Raw genomic sequence first — 19,063 nt, forward strand, 5'->3', positions numbered from 1 at the left:
TTTTGCACTGTAGACATGGCTGAAGCCTGGGTTGTTAGGCTTTGTTCAGCGAGTACACCAATGCTATCCCACAATCCCCTCAGCCTGTGTGTCCCGGCCCTTCTCTTGCCAAACTACCCAATTCATTCCCAAAGCAACCAGAATACTGCTGGTTGGTGCTTAACCCTTCATTTTCACATGGACTGCTCAGCTGTAAATACAGTTAACCTCATTGTGTGTTACATAAGCGTGTCACTAAGAAAAAAACTCTACATCTGGTGTGCTGCTAGCTCTCCAGAGTAACGCAGCCAGATTCTGGTAAATTTGTGGTGTGAGGAGAGCAACACCAGGATTCAGGAAGAGCACAAGAAATGAGCATGTCCACTCAAGAATCTTGGAGAGGCTGGCAGAACTGGAGAGCCACCAGACTGCCAATCTATGGCAGGAGGGAGTCATGAGCCTCAAGGCTACCTACTGCCAAGCCAGAGCTGACAACTGCACTTCAGGGAACTGTCCATCTGTCTGCCTCTTCCATAAGAAATTGAGCTGCAGTGCTGCATGGCAATCTTCTGAGCAGGGATGGAAAGCTTGTAACCCTAGAAGCAGAAGCACTGCTGAGGGACAGGCTGGAACAAACGACGGAAGCGATCGTCATTGCTGATACTGGTCTGGGATCACTCTGTGCTGCCACAGCAGCTACAGCACATCCTGGGTCCATATTTGGAGGACCCAGTTTAAGGACAGTCCTGGGGAGTTGCCCACAGCTGAAGCAGCAGCAGCACAACAAGGTCTGGAGCCAGAGCTTGGTATGTTGTGGTCACTTTTTTGTTATTAATAGTAAGAATGGGGGATTTCTGGATGATGCCCAGTTAAATTATTACAAGCTGTAGGATGTGGTGTGTTTCTACTGAAGGTGGAAGTCACGACATTTCTCTAGGTCCCCCCCCGCTTCCCTCCTGACACCATGTGGGATTTAAAATGGATACTGGGAAATGAGATAAAACCGTTAAACAAGTGGTTAGCATTAACTTTTTACTAGATGCAAATATACATATGGTAAAGAAATTCGAGCCTGTATGGGGATATATGACTTAAGGTGTGTTCTGGCCGAATGCACTGACATTGTTCTATGGGGAGGAGGTAGCCCCTCCCCTCAGAGGGAGGGGAAGTGACAGTTGGAGGGGAATGGGACAGATTTTTGTTACCAATCTGCCTGAGGGCATCAGTTGATCAGGCTGATGCCTGAGGATCTTTTCGGGGACTCCCTGAGGGAGGGGGCCATTGGAGTGTGACAGGAAGAGGGGGACAGTGGCAGGCAGTGGGGAGCTTGAGAGAGAAAGATGGAGGGAGAGAGCATGGCCAGAGGGATGGTGGGAAATCGGGACTGAGAGACACCGAGTGTCAGTGGAGAGAGGGAAGTTGAGCAGGACAGACAGACGTGCAGAAGAAGTTCTTCAGTTTAAAGCTGGCTGGGCAAGGCAGTCCGTGTACGATGGCATGTTCCTGAGCATCCATTACTGTTTGTTCCTGTGCATCAGCTCTGGGCATTTCCTATAATTGATTCCTGTGATCCTGGAGATCTGGGACAGGAGAACCAATGGTCTTTTGGATCCCATGAGTCTGGTCTGGTCTGTGCACCCCACAAGCAAGCACCACTGGAGTTGAGTCCATATCTTGAGGAAGTCAGGACAGACACTTGAGTTCAAAGACTGACTTGGGCATTAGACAGTACCCAGTGAGATATCTGGGGAAAGGGGAACCTTGAACTAGGAGAAATAAGATAATAAACTTTGCATATCGATTAAATATGTATAATATATTTATGCATATATTTATAGTTAAATTTATTTAAGTACACTTAGTAGTCAGTTATTGTGTGTTTGTGTTTAAATAAAATCCCCATTATGATGTGTATTTTTTTTTAACATTCAGTTGTATTATCTTGTCTACTATTAAATAATCTTTAATCATGGCATAACATCCCTCAGCTCTCACCTGCCAGGTAAATTATACCACCACTGTGATGGATCATTGCTAAATCTTGGTCAGTGGTTTTGGCCTGGACTGATCCTTGGGTATATTTCAAATTATAATACAATCACACTATTCCAAGAGATCTATTTACACAAGTTTTCTGGAAGAAAGATGAGTTGAGGTATTAGGCTTAAGGAGCTTACATTCCTTATTCCCACAAGTACCACACAGTTTGTAACTCAAGTCATGCTGAACCATATTCTCAAAATAACCAAAGTGATCTGGTCTGCCTGCATTGTCAGCCCAAATGGTAGTGGAGAGTGTATTTAGACCATGGCTGCCTGTATAACGAGTCCAAATGGTAGCGATGAATGTATTTGGTCCCAGTCTGCTCTGTATAGGAATGCAGGGGACTTGTAAGGAGGCATTCCTTACCCATCCTGGCTAATAGCCATTAATGGACTTAACCTCCATGAATTTTTCTAGTTCTCTTTTAAACCTTGATATAGGCCTAGCCTTCACAACCTCCTCAGGCAAGGAGTTCCACAGGTTGACTGTGCACTGTGTGAAGAAGAACTTCCTTTTATTTGTTTTAAACCTGCTGCCCATTAATTTCATTTGGTGGCCCCTAGTTCTTATATTATGGGAACAAGTAAATAACTTTTCCTTATTCACTTTCTCCACATCACTCATGATTTTATATACCTCTATTATGTCCCCCCTTAGTCTCCTCTTTTCCAAGCTGAAAAATCCTAGTCTCTTTAATCTCTCCTCATATGGGACCCGTTCCAAACCCCTAATCATTTTAGTTGCCCTTCTCTGAATCTTTTCTAATGCTAGTATATCTTTTTTGAGATGAGGAGACCACATCTGTCTGCAGTATTCAAGATGTGAGCGTACCATGGATTTATATAAGGGCAATCAGATATTCTCCGTCTTATTCTCTCCCTTTTTAAATGATTCCTAACATCCTGTTCATTTTTTTGACTGCTACTGTACCCTGCGTGGATGTCTTCAGAGAACTATCCACGATGACTCCAAGATCTCTTTCCTGATCAGTTGTAACTAAATTAGCCCCCATCATATTGTATGTAGAGTTGGGGTTATTTTTTTCCAATGTGCATTACTTTACATTTATCCACATTAAATTTCATTTCCCATTTTGTTGCCCAATCACTTAGTTTCGTGAGATCTTTTTCTTCACAATCTGCTTTGTTCTTAACTATCTTGAGCAGTTTAGTATCATCTGCAAACTTTGCCACTTCACTGTTTACCCCTTTGTCCAGATCATTTATGAATAAGTTGAATAAGATTGGTCCTAGGACTGACCCTTGGGGAACACCACTAGTTACCCCTCTCCATTGTCAAAAATTTACCATTTATTCCTACCCTTTGTTCCCTGTCTTTTAACCAGTTCTCAATCCATGAAAAGATCTTTCCTCTTATCCCATGACAATTTAATTTACGTAAGAACCTTTGGTGAGGGACCTTGTCAAAGAATCATAGAATCATAGAATATCAGAGTTGGAAGGGACCTCAAGAGGTCATCTAGTCCAACCCCCTGCTCAAAGCAGGACCAATTCCCAGCTAAATCATCCCAGCCAGGGCTTTGTCAAGCCGGGCCTTAAAAACCTCCAAGGAAGGAGACTCCACCACCTCCCTAGGTAACGCATTCCAGTGTTTCACCACCCTCCTAGTGAAAAGGCTTTCTGGAAACCTAAGTTCCATATATACTTGTTCATAAGCCGAATATTTTTGGTAAAAAATTATACATCAAAGAGCAGGGGTTGACTTATAAATGGGTCTACACCAAAATTTAATGATTTTAAACTCTATGGAATCATTGAATTGAGTATCTAATACATTGTCGTTTTGTTTATCTGGAGCGTCTGCAGGCATTGAGCCCCTCAGCTCCCTGTGGCCGTGGTTCGCTGTTCCCAGCCAATGGGAGCTCCAGGAAGTCGCTTACCCTGATGGCCAGGTGCCAAAGTTTGCCAACCCCTGAAATATAGGGTCGGCTTATGAAAGGGTCATACAGTTTTTGCTATTTTAACAAACCATCTTGGGGGGGGGGGTCGGCTTATAAACAAACGGGCTAATGAAAGAGTATATAAGGTACACTATGTCCACTGGATCCCCATTGTCCAGATGTTTCTTGACCTCTTCAAAGAACTCTATTAGATTAGTAAGACATGATTTTCCTTTACAGAAACCATGTTGATTTTTGCCCAACAATTTATGTTCTTCTATGTGTCTGAAAATTGTATTCCTTGCTATTGTTTCAACTAATTTGCCCGGTACTGACGTTAGACTTACTGGTCTGTAATTGCTGAGATCACCTCTAGAGCCCTTTTTAAATATTGGCGTTATATTAGCTATCTTCCAGTCATTGGGTACAGAAGCTGATTTAAAGGACAGGTTACAAATCATAGTTCCACAATTTCACATTTGAGTTCTTTGAGAACTCTTTGGTGAATGCCATATGGTCCCAGTGATTTGTTACTGTTAAGTTTATCAATTAATTCCAAAACCTCCTCTAGTGACACTTCAATCTGTGAGAATTCCTCAGATTTGTCACCTACAAAGGTCGGCTCAGGTTTGGGAATCTCCCTCACATCCTCAGCTGTGAAGACTGACATAAAGAATTCATTTAGTTTCTCTTGAATGACTTTGTCGTCTTTAAGTGCTCCTTTTGTACCTCGATTGTCTAGGGGTCCCACTGGTTGTTTAGCAGACTTCCTGCTTCTGATATACTTAAAAAAAAATTGTTATTACCTTTTGAGTTTTTGGTTAGCTGTTCTTCAAACGCCTTTTTGGCTTTTCTTATTACATTTTTATACTTAATTTGGCAGTGTTTATGCTTCTTTCTATTTACCTCACTAGGATTCGACTTCCACTTTTTAAAATATGCCTTTTTATCTCTCACTGCTTCTTTTACATGGTTATTAAGCTACGGTGGCTCTTCTTTAGTTCTTTTACAGTGTTTTTTTTAATTTGGGGTATACATTTAAGTTGGACTTTTATTATGGTGTCTATGAAAAGTGTTCAAGCAGCTTGCAGGGATTTCACTCTAGTCACTGTACCTTTTAATTTCTGTTTAACTAACCTCCTCATTTTTGCATAATTCCCCTTTCTGAAATTAAATTTCACAGTCTTGGGCTTCTGAGGTGTTCTTCCCACCACAGGAATGTTAAATGTTACTATATTATGGTCACTATTTCCAAGCGGCCTGTTACAGATACCTCTTGGACCAGATCCTGTGCTCCACTCAGGACTAGATTGAGAATTGCTTCTTCCATTGTGGGTTCCTGTACCAGCTGTTCCAAGAAGCAGTCATTTAAAGTATTGAGAAATTTTGTCTCTGCATTTCGTCCTGAGGTGACATGTACCCAGTCAATATGGGGATAATTGAAATCCCCCACTATTATTGAATTCTTTATTTTGAGAACCTCTCTAATCTCCCTTAGCATTTCATAGTCCTATCGCTGTCCTGGTCAGGTGGTCGATAATAGATCCCTACTGTTATATTCTTATTAGCACATGGAATTACTATCCATAGAGATTCTATGGAACATGTGGATTCATTTAAGATTTTTACTTCATTTGATTCTACATTTTCTTTCACATATAGTACCACTCTTCCCCATCCCCCGCATGACCTGTTTTGTCCTTGCGATAAATTTTGTATCCCGGAATGATTGTATCCCATTGATTGTCCTCACTCCACCAGGTTTCTGTGATGCCTATTATATCAATATCCTCCTTTAACACAAGGCATTCTAGTTCACCCATCTTATTATTTAGACTTCTAGCATTTGTGTATAAACACTTTAAAAACTTGTCACTGTTTATTTGTCTGCCCTTTTCTGATGTGGCAGATTCTTTTTTATGTGAATGTTTCTCGTCTGATCTGGCCTATACTTTATCCTCTTCCATCCTCTCCTCCTGACTAAAACCTAGAGAATCTCCATCAATAGACTCTCCTCTAAGAGAAGTCTCTATCTGATCCACATGCTCCTCTGCAGCAATTGGCTTTCTCCCATCTCTTAGTTTAAAAACTGCTCTGCAATTTTTTTAATGTTAAGTGCCAGCAGTCTGGATCCACTTTGGTTTAGGTGGAGCCCATCCTTCCTGTATAGGCTCCCCCATCCCAAAAATTTCCCCAGTTCCTAATAAATCTAAACGCCTCCTCCCTACACCATCGTCTCATCCATGCATTGAGACTCTGAAGCTCTGCCTGCCTACCTGGCCCTGTGCGTGGAACTGGAAGCATTTCTGAAAATGCTACCATAGAGGTCCTGGAGCATGACTGGAGGTTGAAAGGGAGGACAGAGTGCAGCAGAAAGGATTCTTTGAGAGTTTGCTCACTTTCATGGACACCCCGCTGCAGGCTCCAGCTCCACACTGAGTCCCTTCTATGTTATTGTGTCATGCAGCCTTTGGATTGGGGTGGCTGGTCCATGGCCCAAGCAATGAACACTACATGAAAGAGTCAAATGTACCCTGTACATTTCTTCCATGCCTGTGGCCCATGCATGTGAACTATACCGAAAGGGCCAAGGAGAATAGAAACACAGAGGACTCTCGGTTCCAGAAACAGTGAAACTGCCATGGTGGCAATGTATTTAGTTTGGCTATTTTGCCCTTTTGTTCATTTGGCCACCCCCACATGAGTGTCTTGGTGCTAGAGGGTCAGGAAAAGCTGATTGCACAGTTCCAGGAATGTCTGTTTCTTCATGCAAAAGTTCTGGAGCCACTGCTGGTCATCCCAGGTCTGCATGACTTACCCCTCCAGTCTGTGCTCATAGCTCTTCTCAAGAAGTGCTAGTCTACATATGGAGAATCTGTGGTTAAGGCAAGAGGCATAAGATGCCATGACTGTACTCCTCTAAGAGAGGTGTATTCAAAAGTACAAATACTGCCACCATTGAGAACACTTCAACCTCCCTGGTCACTCGATTACAGACCTCAAAGTTGCAATGCTACAACAACAAAAAACTTCAAAAACAGACTCCAACGAGAAACTGCACAATTGGAATTAATTTGCAAACTGGACACCATTAAATTAGGCTTGAATAAAGACTGGGAGTGGATGGGTCATTACATAAAGTAAAACCTATTTCCCCATGCTAATTTTCCCCCCTACTGTTACTCACACCTTCTTGTCAACTGTTGGAAATGGGCCATTCTGATTATCACTACAGACGTTTTTTTTTCTCCTGCTGATAATACTTCACCTTAATTGATGACTCTTGTTATAGTTAGTATGGCAAAACCCATTTTTTTCATGTCCTCTGTGTATATATATATATTCCTACTGTATTTTCCACTGCATGCATCCAATGAAGTGGGGTTTAGCCCACAAAAGCTTATGCTCAAATAAATGTGTTAGTCTCTAAGGTGCCACAAGTACTCCTCGTTCTTTTTGCTGATACAGACTAACACTCTGAAACCTAACTCCAGTTAGTTTTCCAGACCTGAAGAACTCTGTGTGGTTTGAAAGCTTGTCTCTCACTCATTTTTTATTGGACTAACTTCTTTGGGTAAGTGAAGCTGGATGACAGAATGTATTAATGTTTGTCTCATGCTGGCTTTCAAACTTGGTTACAGAAATGTTGACCTTACTAGGCTACCTACAAGTGAAGGTGTTAACTTAGACATCTTTCTTTAGATTTGCACCTCCTTGTATTTAGTTATTAAGATCCCAAACCAATAGTACTTTGGCAGAGAAATTTGACCCACACCAAAGCTGCATGCATTATGTGATTAGACCATACTATTATTAGAGGGAAGAGTACCTTGCATATTCTGAGATGATAACCCTTTCCTAGGTGCCACTGTGCATTACACTGCTGACTTTCCACTCGTACAGCCCTGACATACATATGCTTGCAGAATTTTGCCTTATGCATGCAGAACTGTTGCAAATCTTATCCTGTTTAGAAATCAACTTTTGCTCAGAAAATATATGACTTGCTCTTGAATGGCTCTAATGTGTTATTATGCCCTCTAATTTATTTACTTTGGTAACTGCATTAAGCAAATCTTAAAGACATACTTGATACCTTTGGGATATATTAGAAACAAGTCAAAACACTGTGGTCTACATTATGAAAAGCATTTGTCTGATCATATTGATATAAACTTAATGTGATATTACTTTGTAAGTGCAGAGAAATATTGTGATATTGATCTTATTGTGACAGGTTATGCGATAATGTTTCCTTTTCAGTAAAAAGCTCTGTAACCCAATAACAAGTTTTTACACATTGCTGCATAACTAATGTAATCATGCCATTCCTGTGAGACAAAATAATCCTAACCAAATTACCAGAGTTTTAGTTGCGGTTCATATCAAATTTCCATATTTGAACTCAATTATGTTTTCTATCTCCATCTAGAGAGAATCACTGTGATAATAAGGAATCTCTGCTTGGGGGATCTTTTGGGGTGTTTAATATAACTCAGGGTTGTGTCACTCAAGTTTTGTATGAGTTTACTACAAACCTCTGCTGGTTTTGGTTTGCCAGAACCACTAGAATGGATACTGATGGGTTTCTCACATCCTTGTTAAAAGCCAAGGGAAACTGCAATAATTTAAAACAAAAAGTCTTTACTTGTGCAAAACTCTAGTTACCAGTAAAGTAAGAAGACAATTGTCATTATAACTCTGTTGGATAAAATCGATGAAAAAAAAGGTAGTGTACTGCAGGGAGGGATAGCTTGGTGATTTGAGCATTGGCCTGTTAAACCCAGGGTTATGAGTCCAATCCTTGAGGGGGCCACTTAGGGAACTGGGGTAAAAATCTATCTGGGGATTGGTCCTGCTTTGGGCAGGGGGTTGGACTAGATGAGGTCCCTTCCAACCCTGATGTTCTATGATTCTATTCTAATGCAGGATCCACTATTGTTTTGTTAAGAATAGGGGTTACAATAACTTGTTTAATAGGACTGCAAATACTGTCAACTAGAACTCCAAAACAAATGAATAGTTTCCCCCTATAATTGGGGAGAACATATGGGCACATTGTTACAGACTATTGCTGGACAAGCAAGGGATAAAAATAACAGATTCTGGGCCTATACTCCTGATCTTCACTCAGTGAGACACCATTAAAATTTGAGAGATTTGGAATGAGATGAGATTGTGAAGTTTAACATCCAGGTTACACAGAAGAGACACAAACCAGCATCCAAAACTCCCAATCTGATCCTTAAGGATAAGGGCAAATTAAATCAAAGGGAAGAGATCAGATATCATAATGCAAAATGCTGCATGTGTATCCAAGGTTGTAGTACATCTTCTGTTATGTTATAGTATGATATTTGTGAAAGGTGACATTCCCCAGTGTTAATGTCATTTGTTACATTGCATCAGTGACTCTTGTTGACAGAACCTTGATGTGCACTGTTGAGGATTAACTGAAGGATGTTTCCATTGAATGACCCCTAATTGTGGAGCTAGCTCCCTCTAGTGGTCCTCCAGCAGCTGAGTTTACTGACCTTAAGAGCACAAGTCACACCTTTTAAGTCAAGCATTTTGTTTCCTGTGGAGGTTTCTCTCTAGTGGACTGGAGTGACGCAGGAGGCAGGGGTTATTTGTGCTGTGTGTTGTGCGCAGTTGCTTGTAATATGTTACTCGTTTTACTGTATGTCATGTGCCCATAGAGCACAGCCATGAGTGTGCCTGACTTTTGTGACTACATTTTCCACTTAAGGCCAGGATCTGTTCTTGGCTATGACTCTCCCTCACATCAATGGAGTTACATCCATCTCACTGAAAAGAGAATTTGGCCCACAGTATGGAAGAAGAAAATGCAGGTTCTTTCTGTCTTCTCCTCAACCAATACTTCCTAATTTTAGAAAAGAAAAAAAAATCTATACGGGTTGCTAATGGGATTACATGAGATTCTATTATAAAGTGCTATGATGGAAATGATTCAACACATAGCTATTTTCTCATTATTGTGTTTTTATATGCCACTATTCTGTTCTTTAATTCTGGTTGTTTCTCCTATATAATGTAACCAAACAGGGTCTCTTGTTATCTATACTAATTGATCTGATTCACAGATTGGTCTATTTTGTGTTTTACAGAATACAGACAAAAAAACCTATCTCTTGTTCACATGCCATTAATACACTTCCCACAGAATAACTACATACTCTGACAGGTTTCAGAGAGGTAGCCATGTTAGTCTGTATCAGCAAAAACAATGAGGAGTCCTTGTGGCACCTTAGAGACAAACAAATTTATTTGGGCATAAGATTTAGTGGTCTATAATCCACTGAATCAGATGCATGGAGTGAAAAATACAGTAAGCAGGTATAAATATACAGCACATGAAAAGATGGGAGTTGCCTTACCAAGTGGGGGGTCAGTGCTAAAGAGGCCAATTCAATTAGGGTGTTCAATTAGAGCAGTTCTGTGGTAGATCCCTGCTGAGATTATGAGCCCCTGAGGAGAAGGTGGACAGGGAAGAAGCAAGATGTCTGAGTAAATCGACCTTAACCCTTTGCCACAAGGGTCCCAGATCATGATAGAGGGAGGAACTGGGATTCCCTACAGCCTTACAAGGAGGACTAGTGGGAAGATCTCAGACACAAGAGTCCAGTAGGACTACTGGACCTGGACCAGGACTGTCAATCTGATGTGATAACCTGGGACTATTAAATGAAAACCCTGGTTTTCACTGAAAGGGGTGAGAACAAAGGTGACTTGGTTGGAAGGCCAAGTTACAAGTCAAAAGGGGGCCACCAACAGATCTAGGTGACAGGACTAGATAATGAAACCCTACAACACCACTCATAGCCACCAGGCAGAGCACCAGCTGGTAAGTCACTTTGCCACACCACTGCTTAACTGAATAATAGCATTACACAAAGTATTCATGCTGATTGCTCCTTCCCAGTCCTCAGCTTCTCAGGACAGTGACAATATTTGGATGTGGACCTTCAGAAATGGATTAGAATTTAGATTACTGATGGAACACTTACGAAGTCTCTTTGAAAAGCCATACAAGTAGTCCTCCAATATGTTTCTTTTGAAATGTGAAATGCTGACAGCCAAGCTCTTAGGTTTACCCAACAATAAAATCCAGTGCATATTATACAAAACTACAAAAATGAGGAAGTTAGTTAAACAGAAATTAAAAGGTACAGCACCAAAAGTGAAATCTCTGCAAGCTGTGTGGAAACTTTTTAAAGACACCATTATAGAGGCTCAACTTAAATGTATACCCCAAATTAAAAAAAAAACATAATAAGAGAGCCAAAAACGAGCCACTGTGGCTAAACAACAAAGTACAAGAAGCAGTGAGAGGCAAAAAGGCATCCTTTAAAAAGTGGAAGTTAAATCCTAGTGAGGAAAATAGAAAGGAGCATAAACACTGACAAATGAAGTATAAAAATACAATTAGGAAGGCCAAAAAAATTTGAAGAAGAGTTAGCCAAAGACTCAAAAAGTAACAGCAATTTTTTTTAAGTACATCAGCAGCAGGAAGACTGCTAAACAACCAGTGGGGTCACTGGATGATTGAGGTATTCAAGGATGATAAGGCCATTGCAGAGAAACTAAATGAATTCTTTGCATTGGTCTTCATGGCTGAGGACGTGAGGGAGATTCCCAAACCTGAGCCATTCTTTTTAGGTGACAGAGCTGAGGATTGAGGTATCATTAGAGGAGGTTTTGGAAGAAATTGATAAATTAAACAGCAATAAGTCACCAGGACCAGATGGTATTCACCCAAGAGTTCTGAAGGAACTCAAATGTGAAATTGCAGAACTACTAACTGTAGTCTGTAATCTATCATTTAAATCAGCTTCTGTACCAGATGGGTGGAGGATAGCTAATGTGACACCAATTTTTAAAAAGGGCTCCAGAGTTGATCCCAGCAATTATGGGCCTGTAAGCCTGTCTTCAGTACCAGGCAAACTGGTTGAAACTATAATAAAGAACAATATTGTCAGACATATAGATGAACATAGTTTGTTGAGGTCAACATGGTTTTAGTAAAGGGAAATCATGCCTCATCAAACTACTAAAATTCTCTGAGGGGTTCAACAAGCATGTGGACAAGGGGATCCAGTGAATATAGTGTACTTAGATTTTCAGAAAGCCCTCACCAAAGGCACTTACGCAACAAAGTAAGCTGCCATGGGATAAGAGGGAAGGTGCTTTCATGGATTGGTAACTGGTTAAAAGATAGGAAACAAAGGGTAGGTATAAATGGTCAATTTTCAGAATGGAGAGAGGTAAATAGTGGTGTCTCCCAAGGGTCTGTTCTGGGATCAGTCCTATTTAACAGATTCATAAATGATCTGGAAAAAGGGGTTAACCGTGAAGTAGCAAAATTTGCAGATGATACAACATTACTAAAGATAGTTAAGACCCAGGCAGACTGTGAAGAGCTACAAACGGATTTCTCAAAACTGGGTGACTGGGCAATAAAATGGGAGATGAAATTTAATGTTGATAAATGCAAAATAAGGCACATTGTAAAGCATAATCCTAACTATACATATAAAATTATGGGGTCTAAATTAGCTGTTACCACTCAAGAAAGAGATCTTGGAGTCATTGTGGATAATTCTCTGAAAACATCCACTCAATATGCAGTGGCAGTCAAAAAAGTGAACAGAATACTGGGAATAATTAAGAAAGGGATAGATAATAGGACAGAAAATATCATGTTGCCTCTCTCTCTCTCTCTCTCTAGATATATATATATATACATCCATGATACACCCACATCTTGAATACTGTGTGCAGATGTAGTCGCTCCATCTCAAAAAAGATATATTGGAATTGGAAAAGGTTCAGAAAAGAGCAACAAAAATTATTAGGGGTATGGAATGGCTTCTGTATGAAGAGAGATTAATAAGACTGGGATTTTTCAGCTTGGAAAAGAGACAGCTAAGGGGAGATATGATTGAGGTCTATAAAACCATGACTGGTGTAGAGAAAGTATATAAGGAAGTGCTGGTTACTCCTTCTCATAAAACAAGAACTGGGGGTCACCAAATGAAATTAATAGTCAGCAGGTTTAAAACAAACAAAAGGAAGTATTTCTTCACAGAACACACAGTCAACCTGTGGAACTCCTTGCCAGAGGATGTTGTGATGGCCAAGACCATAACAGAGTTCAAAAATGAACTAGATACATTCATGGAGGATAGGTCCATCAATGGCTATTAGTCAGAATGGGCAGGAATGGTATCCCTAGCCTCTGTTTTCCAGAAACTGGGAAAGAGCAACAAGGGATAGATCACTTGATGATTACCTGTTCTGTTCATTCCCTCTGGGGAACGTGGCACTGACAACTGTTGGAAGACAGGATACTTGGCTAGGTGGACCCTTGTTCTGACCCAGTAGGGCCATTCTTATATTCTTAAGTATACTTCTGGAACACAGTTCAGGAGAGAAGTAGTTTGCTGCTTCAAGTTTCCAAAAAGATTATTAAGGAAAGGAAATTGAGTGTCCATTTCAGTAACTGGCATTCAGTATTTTTCTTTTGTACAGAAATTTTGTGCAGATTCCACCATGGAAGTTGGGAGGGCTTGGATAATTTTTTTTCAACTTTTTTCTCATTTGTCTTTTTCTAATGTTCCAGTTGATGTCCCTGTTTCCTAAATCAAACACTCTTTCCGTTCATGGGCATAGCTAATCTCCATAAATTGGCTTAATCTATCATATTTGCAGCAGATATGATAGCTTTGTGTAATATATGGGATTGCACATTACAAGGAGGAACCATCTGGTAAGTGGTAAATAGGGAGAAATGGTTAGGAGTGCATTTGGAGGACACTGTATAATATTTCTAAACAACGTCATGATATGCAAACATCTTAGTGGAGTCAAATCACAATCCCGTTGAAGTCAATGGCAAGATTGCCATTGACTTCAGTAGGATTAGGATTCAATACGTAAGTAAAACATGAGGGTCAAGTCATATAGCTTCCTTGGCTTGTTTGTATGACTTGCTGCATAGCATACAATAAAGTACAAGGTGGCAACAGACAGATCTCCCTCTATGTATATAAATACACATGATCCTACAGAATTCAGTTTATACCTTCCTTCTTACTCTAACCATTCATCTTAACTAAATTGATAGAACAAAATTGGTTTAGCCAAAAAAAATTAACACACAAGTTCTAAGCAGTGCTGCTGAGTTAAGTGTGCTCCAGTTATATATCTTCTTACTTGGTCCTTAATTTGTGAGTTATGACTAATGTATCACACTCAGAATTCATTGTCACAAAGATAATTTCTTGTCAGAGTCTAGCAGAAGGTCTTAGTCACAAGATAACGTGAAGCATGGGAGAATTTCAAAAGCTCATAGGTGACTTAGGAACACAAATCCCATTGACATTTGATATAACTTATGTTCCTAAGTCACTTTGTGATAGATCCAAAAAGGGACTTACACCCTTAATTGTCACTTTGGGTACGTCTATACTTACCTCCGGGTCCGGCGGTAAGCAATCGATCTTCTGGGATTGATTTATCGTGTCTTGTCTAGACGCGATAAATCGATCCCAGATCAATCCCGGAAGTGCTTGCTGTCGACACCGGTACTCCTGCTCCACGAGAGGAGTACGCGGAGTCGATGGGGGAGCCTGCCTCCCACGTGTGGACCCACGGTAAGTTCAAACTAAGATAGTTTGACTTCAGCTACGTGAATAACGTAGCTGAAGTTGCGTATCTTAGTTCGAAGTGGGGGGTTAGTGTGGACCAGCCCTCTAGGTGCTTAGTCCAAAATGTAGGCACCTCAGAGATCTTTAAAATCCCTGCTCATCTGTCACCCACCCCTGTAGGCATCTAAGTTTCCACCAGTTAAAACATATAAAACAGCCTCAGTCCTGATTCCACTGAGCTGTTCAGCACCCTCACTCTTGCCTAAGTTCTGGCAGGATTCTTAGACTGGGAGTTCCCTGGCTCTGAGAACACGTAGTGGATTGAGTCCCATAGGAGGTTGGAAGAAGTTTGGCTGTCTGTGTGTGAGTGTGTGTGTGTCCCATTGTACCCACTAGCCCAGTAGTTAGTGCACTTACCTGAGACACCCAGATTTGAATGCCCACTCCACCTGACTTGGAGCAGGGAATTGAATGCAGGTCTCCCACCTTCCAGGAGAGTGTCCTAACCACCATGGTATTGGATATTCTAGGTGGGACTCTTAATCTCTCTTGTTGAAGCTGTTTATATTTTAAAGTACTCCTGTTTAAACATTGTCAAGATACTGCTCAGCAAAGAAAACCATGAATGACAGCTGATCCCCCCCACTCCCAAAAGCTCAAGACTCCCAGGACTATGCTCCCAGGACTATGCTATAGGCATTTCTAAGCAACAGACACTTTCATGTATTCTCTGTCTGCCTCCCTGCACATTGGACAGTTGAGAGACATGAAAAAAATGATGCTTGTATCAGCATCTTGATAGCAATTCACTGCATGGCTTGCTTTCTGTTTTGGTGAAGGGCTATCCTCAAAGTCATGAAAGACTTGACTCTTGTCCTAGAACAAGGTATAGAAAGCAATTTTGTGATTGTAACAGTGCTTGAGCAACAGTAATTGTTTGGAATCATCTTTTATTTCAGTGTTAACTGCCATACTGAATGAATCTCTAAGGCAATTTGACTCCCTTATAAAGCATCACAAAATAACTCTGATAGAATATCAGGGTTGGAAGGGATCTCAGGAGATCATCTAGTCCAACCTACTGCTCAAATCAGGAGCAATCCCCAGACTGATTTTTGCCCCAGTTTCCTAAGCAGCCGCCTTAAGGATTGAACTCATAACCCTAGGATCAGTAGGCCAATGCTCAAACCACTGAACTATCCTGGCAGTAATGGAAACAGCAAGGTGTAACTGAGACCAATGTAGAAAGTTTGAAATGCTTTCTTCTCCCTCAGGTTCCTGCTTTTCTTCCAAATATGTCTGAATAAAAAAACCTGAGCAAATGTTTTCACAGGGGAAAAATTCTGTGGTTCAATATGAATCCACTTAATTAATCACATCTGACTGATTAGCATTGGTACAGAATCATTCATACAAAAGTATCTCAAAACTTCATAGTGAATACTTCCCACACAATAATTAGTTTTATAATGAAACTAATGGACATAATGGATCAACTTCTCAGCTATCTCAGAACTCTGTTCAGGGGTGGGCAAACTTTTTGACCTGCAGTCCTCATCGGGGAATAGAAATTGTAGGCAGGCCATGAATGCTCATAAAATTGGGGTTGGGGTCTGGGGTGGGGGATGAGGAGTTTGGGGCATAGGAGGGTGTTCTGGGCTGGGGTTGAGGGGTTTCGAGGGCGGGAGGGTGCTCTGTGCTGGGATTGAGGGGTTTGGAGAGCGGGAGGGGGATCAGGGCTGGGACGGGGGTTGGGGCGTGGGGAGAGGCTGAGGGGTGCAGGATCCGAGCAGCGCTTACCTCAAGTGGCTCCCGGAAGCAGTGGTATATCCCTTCTCCTGATAGAGCACCAGAGCAGGGCCAAGCAGCTGCTTCCAGGAGCGGCGCGGTGTGGCTCCCGGCGCCCCGCCTGAAGCGGGGCCGAGCCCATGGTGCGGCCGCTGACCCAGTGCCCCAGCTGGAGCTCGCAGGCCGGCTTAAAATGGCTCATGGGCCAGATCTGGCCCGTGGGCTATAGTTTACCCACCCCTGTTGTAGGTCACTTTTGCACAACCCAAATCCCAGGAGAGGCAAGAGACTAGATTGGTCCCTTTGTAATTTAGAGATGTCTCAGTTCTGCCTCACCCCCTCATATCCTTGGTGTGTCCTCTATGCCAGGTTGTGGGATGGGCAGTGCAAGAGAAGGGGCAGTGGGGGAATTTACTTCTACCCCATTAGGGAAGCTTTCTGGGCATTTGTATCTGTAGCAAGGGATCAGAGAGGAAGGCAGCCCTACTGCAGAAACTATGGAACAGGACAGGTAGGGGAAGGAGCAAAAAGTTGCTTTCCCTGCTCCTCTGTAGGCTTTACCCTAAACCAGATTCCAGCTGCTCACTCTACCCTCGCATATTAGCCAAGGTTTCCCAGAAATCCCCAGAATGATGTGGTCCTCTTTCCCAAGTGCCTTTAAGGAACTGGATGGAACCAGGTCAGTGGCTTCTAACTGCATTTGCCTTTTTCCTTTTCCATATTCCCCACCCAAAGGCTTTGAGGACTTCTGTACAAGGATGCAGTGACAACAGAAAAAAAAACTCTGCCAGTAAGATCTGAGGGCCATATTCTGGTCTCCTGTTCCAAGTATTGTCCATTCACCACAATCTCAGCCATAAAAATCATGAGATTACTAAAATAGGGTGGATTCTTCTTATTTGCCTTCTGATGTTTCCAAGATTTCCTCTGCAACCATGAGAGCTAGAATCTTACTTTTGTTTTGATGAAAGCTGAGATTCTCAGGTAATCACATGACTGTAGGATCTTGGGCTTTAAGAAAAACACCATATATCAGAAGACTAACACTAAAAACAAGAACAGTCAACATTTCTCGTCTTCTGTCTCAGTACCAAAATGAGGCAGAGGCTTGGACTGTCCAAGTTTGCAGTGTAAGTTAATTACAACTGAAATCCTTCTACCAGTGTTGTTGTCAGCAAGAATGGCTTGGTTCAATAGCTAGGGGTTCCTTTTAACATTACAAAACAGAACCAGCTTGAGCCTCCACCCAGAAATCTGGGGTAACTAAACACCACCCCGGGTACCTCTAAGACACAGTGCTTTCCCACTTGCAAGCACTGAATCTATGTAAAACAAAAGAAAATTTTTATTAAAATGGAGAAAGAACTCAGCATTAATTTGGGGAAACATCACAGCAATGATTTAAAAGTGTGCAAACAATAAGTAAGCACCTGCCTCACAATATCTTGGAGAGTAATCCTTTGCCTTAGTTTGCCACCATGTAGTGTGAAAGTCCAATGGACAAATGTCCCTTCAACATGCCACTCCCCTTTTTCCACCACTGCACCTCACCCATAGATGGTAGTCAGAGGTCAATAAAGTCCCAAAATCCAAAGGTCCATTCACACGGGTTCAGCTCCCATCCCTGAAGGGGTGGTGGTGGCCAAGCAAAGCCTCTGTTGCTCATTGCTGCCACTTCTGCCTTGGCTACAGCTTGTGGCTGTTCCCGCTCCCACTACTCAACACTACCTCTAGCTGCAATGCAGTGTTCAGAGGTTCTACCAATCAGCCCAGTTCTTAGTGATTTCACCAGGTGGTGGGGACCCTCACTGCTGCTGTATCGTCTTTCACCGCAGTACAATCTCCACTCTAGATCTAAGGATCAGCCCCCTAGACCAGCTTATTCAGCTGTAGCAATCATTGAGCTGAAAAAATAGTCTGATCAGCCGTCTCTAAACACTGGTGGGGGAGAGTCAAATGGTATCTATGACTCTTTAAACACAATCTACATCCACTCTGATTTTCACTTGGATTTGGCATCACTACCCTCTGCTTTGTGAATGATATTAACTGAGGGTGACCCCCTCAATTAAGGCATATTCAGTACAGTTTTGCTTCCCTATACTCATACAATAATGATACCAACATTTCATTACCCCTGCCTCTAAGAGTAGAAAGAATTTTAACCCAAAATAGCAAAGCAGGTCTGTCTGCTGATCACCTAGGCAAATTTGGTGTGTCTACGAAAATACCGTCTGCTCCTGAGTCTTTTTCCCCAGTTCATCAATAGATGGCAGGAGAGAGCTCCTTCAGACTCTGGCTTACACAACATTCACATGCTTTTTTAAATACACCCCATATGGAGTCTAATGCAGAGGCAGTTTACTTTTCTTTAGAGCTATTTCTTTTGTAAGACCAAAGCTCAAAGTGGAAAATACTTTCTTTTCTAATTGTAGCCTGTAATATTTTCTGTGATAGTAATAGTTTCTAAGATGTAGATTGGGAGTACCCTGTAACACACCCCAAATAGCTTTTATTAATAATTATGGTTTAAATGTTACAAGGAAATAGACTTTTAAAGGAGAAAATATTTCCTTAAGTAAAATTAAAATATTCCAGAAAACATGCTTTTCTTTTTGGAGACTGGGAGGTTGAAAACACTGCAGCTTCATACTACTACAATGATTTCTTCTGTCCTCTGTCA

The sequence above is a fragment of the Malaclemys terrapin genome, chromosome 2 (assembly GCF_027887155.1).
Source record: "Malaclemys terrapin pileata isolate rMalTer1 chromosome 2, rMalTer1.hap1, whole genome shotgun sequence".
Taxonomy (NCBI): domain Eukaryota; kingdom Metazoa; phylum Chordata; order Testudines; family Emydidae; genus Malaclemys; species Malaclemys terrapin.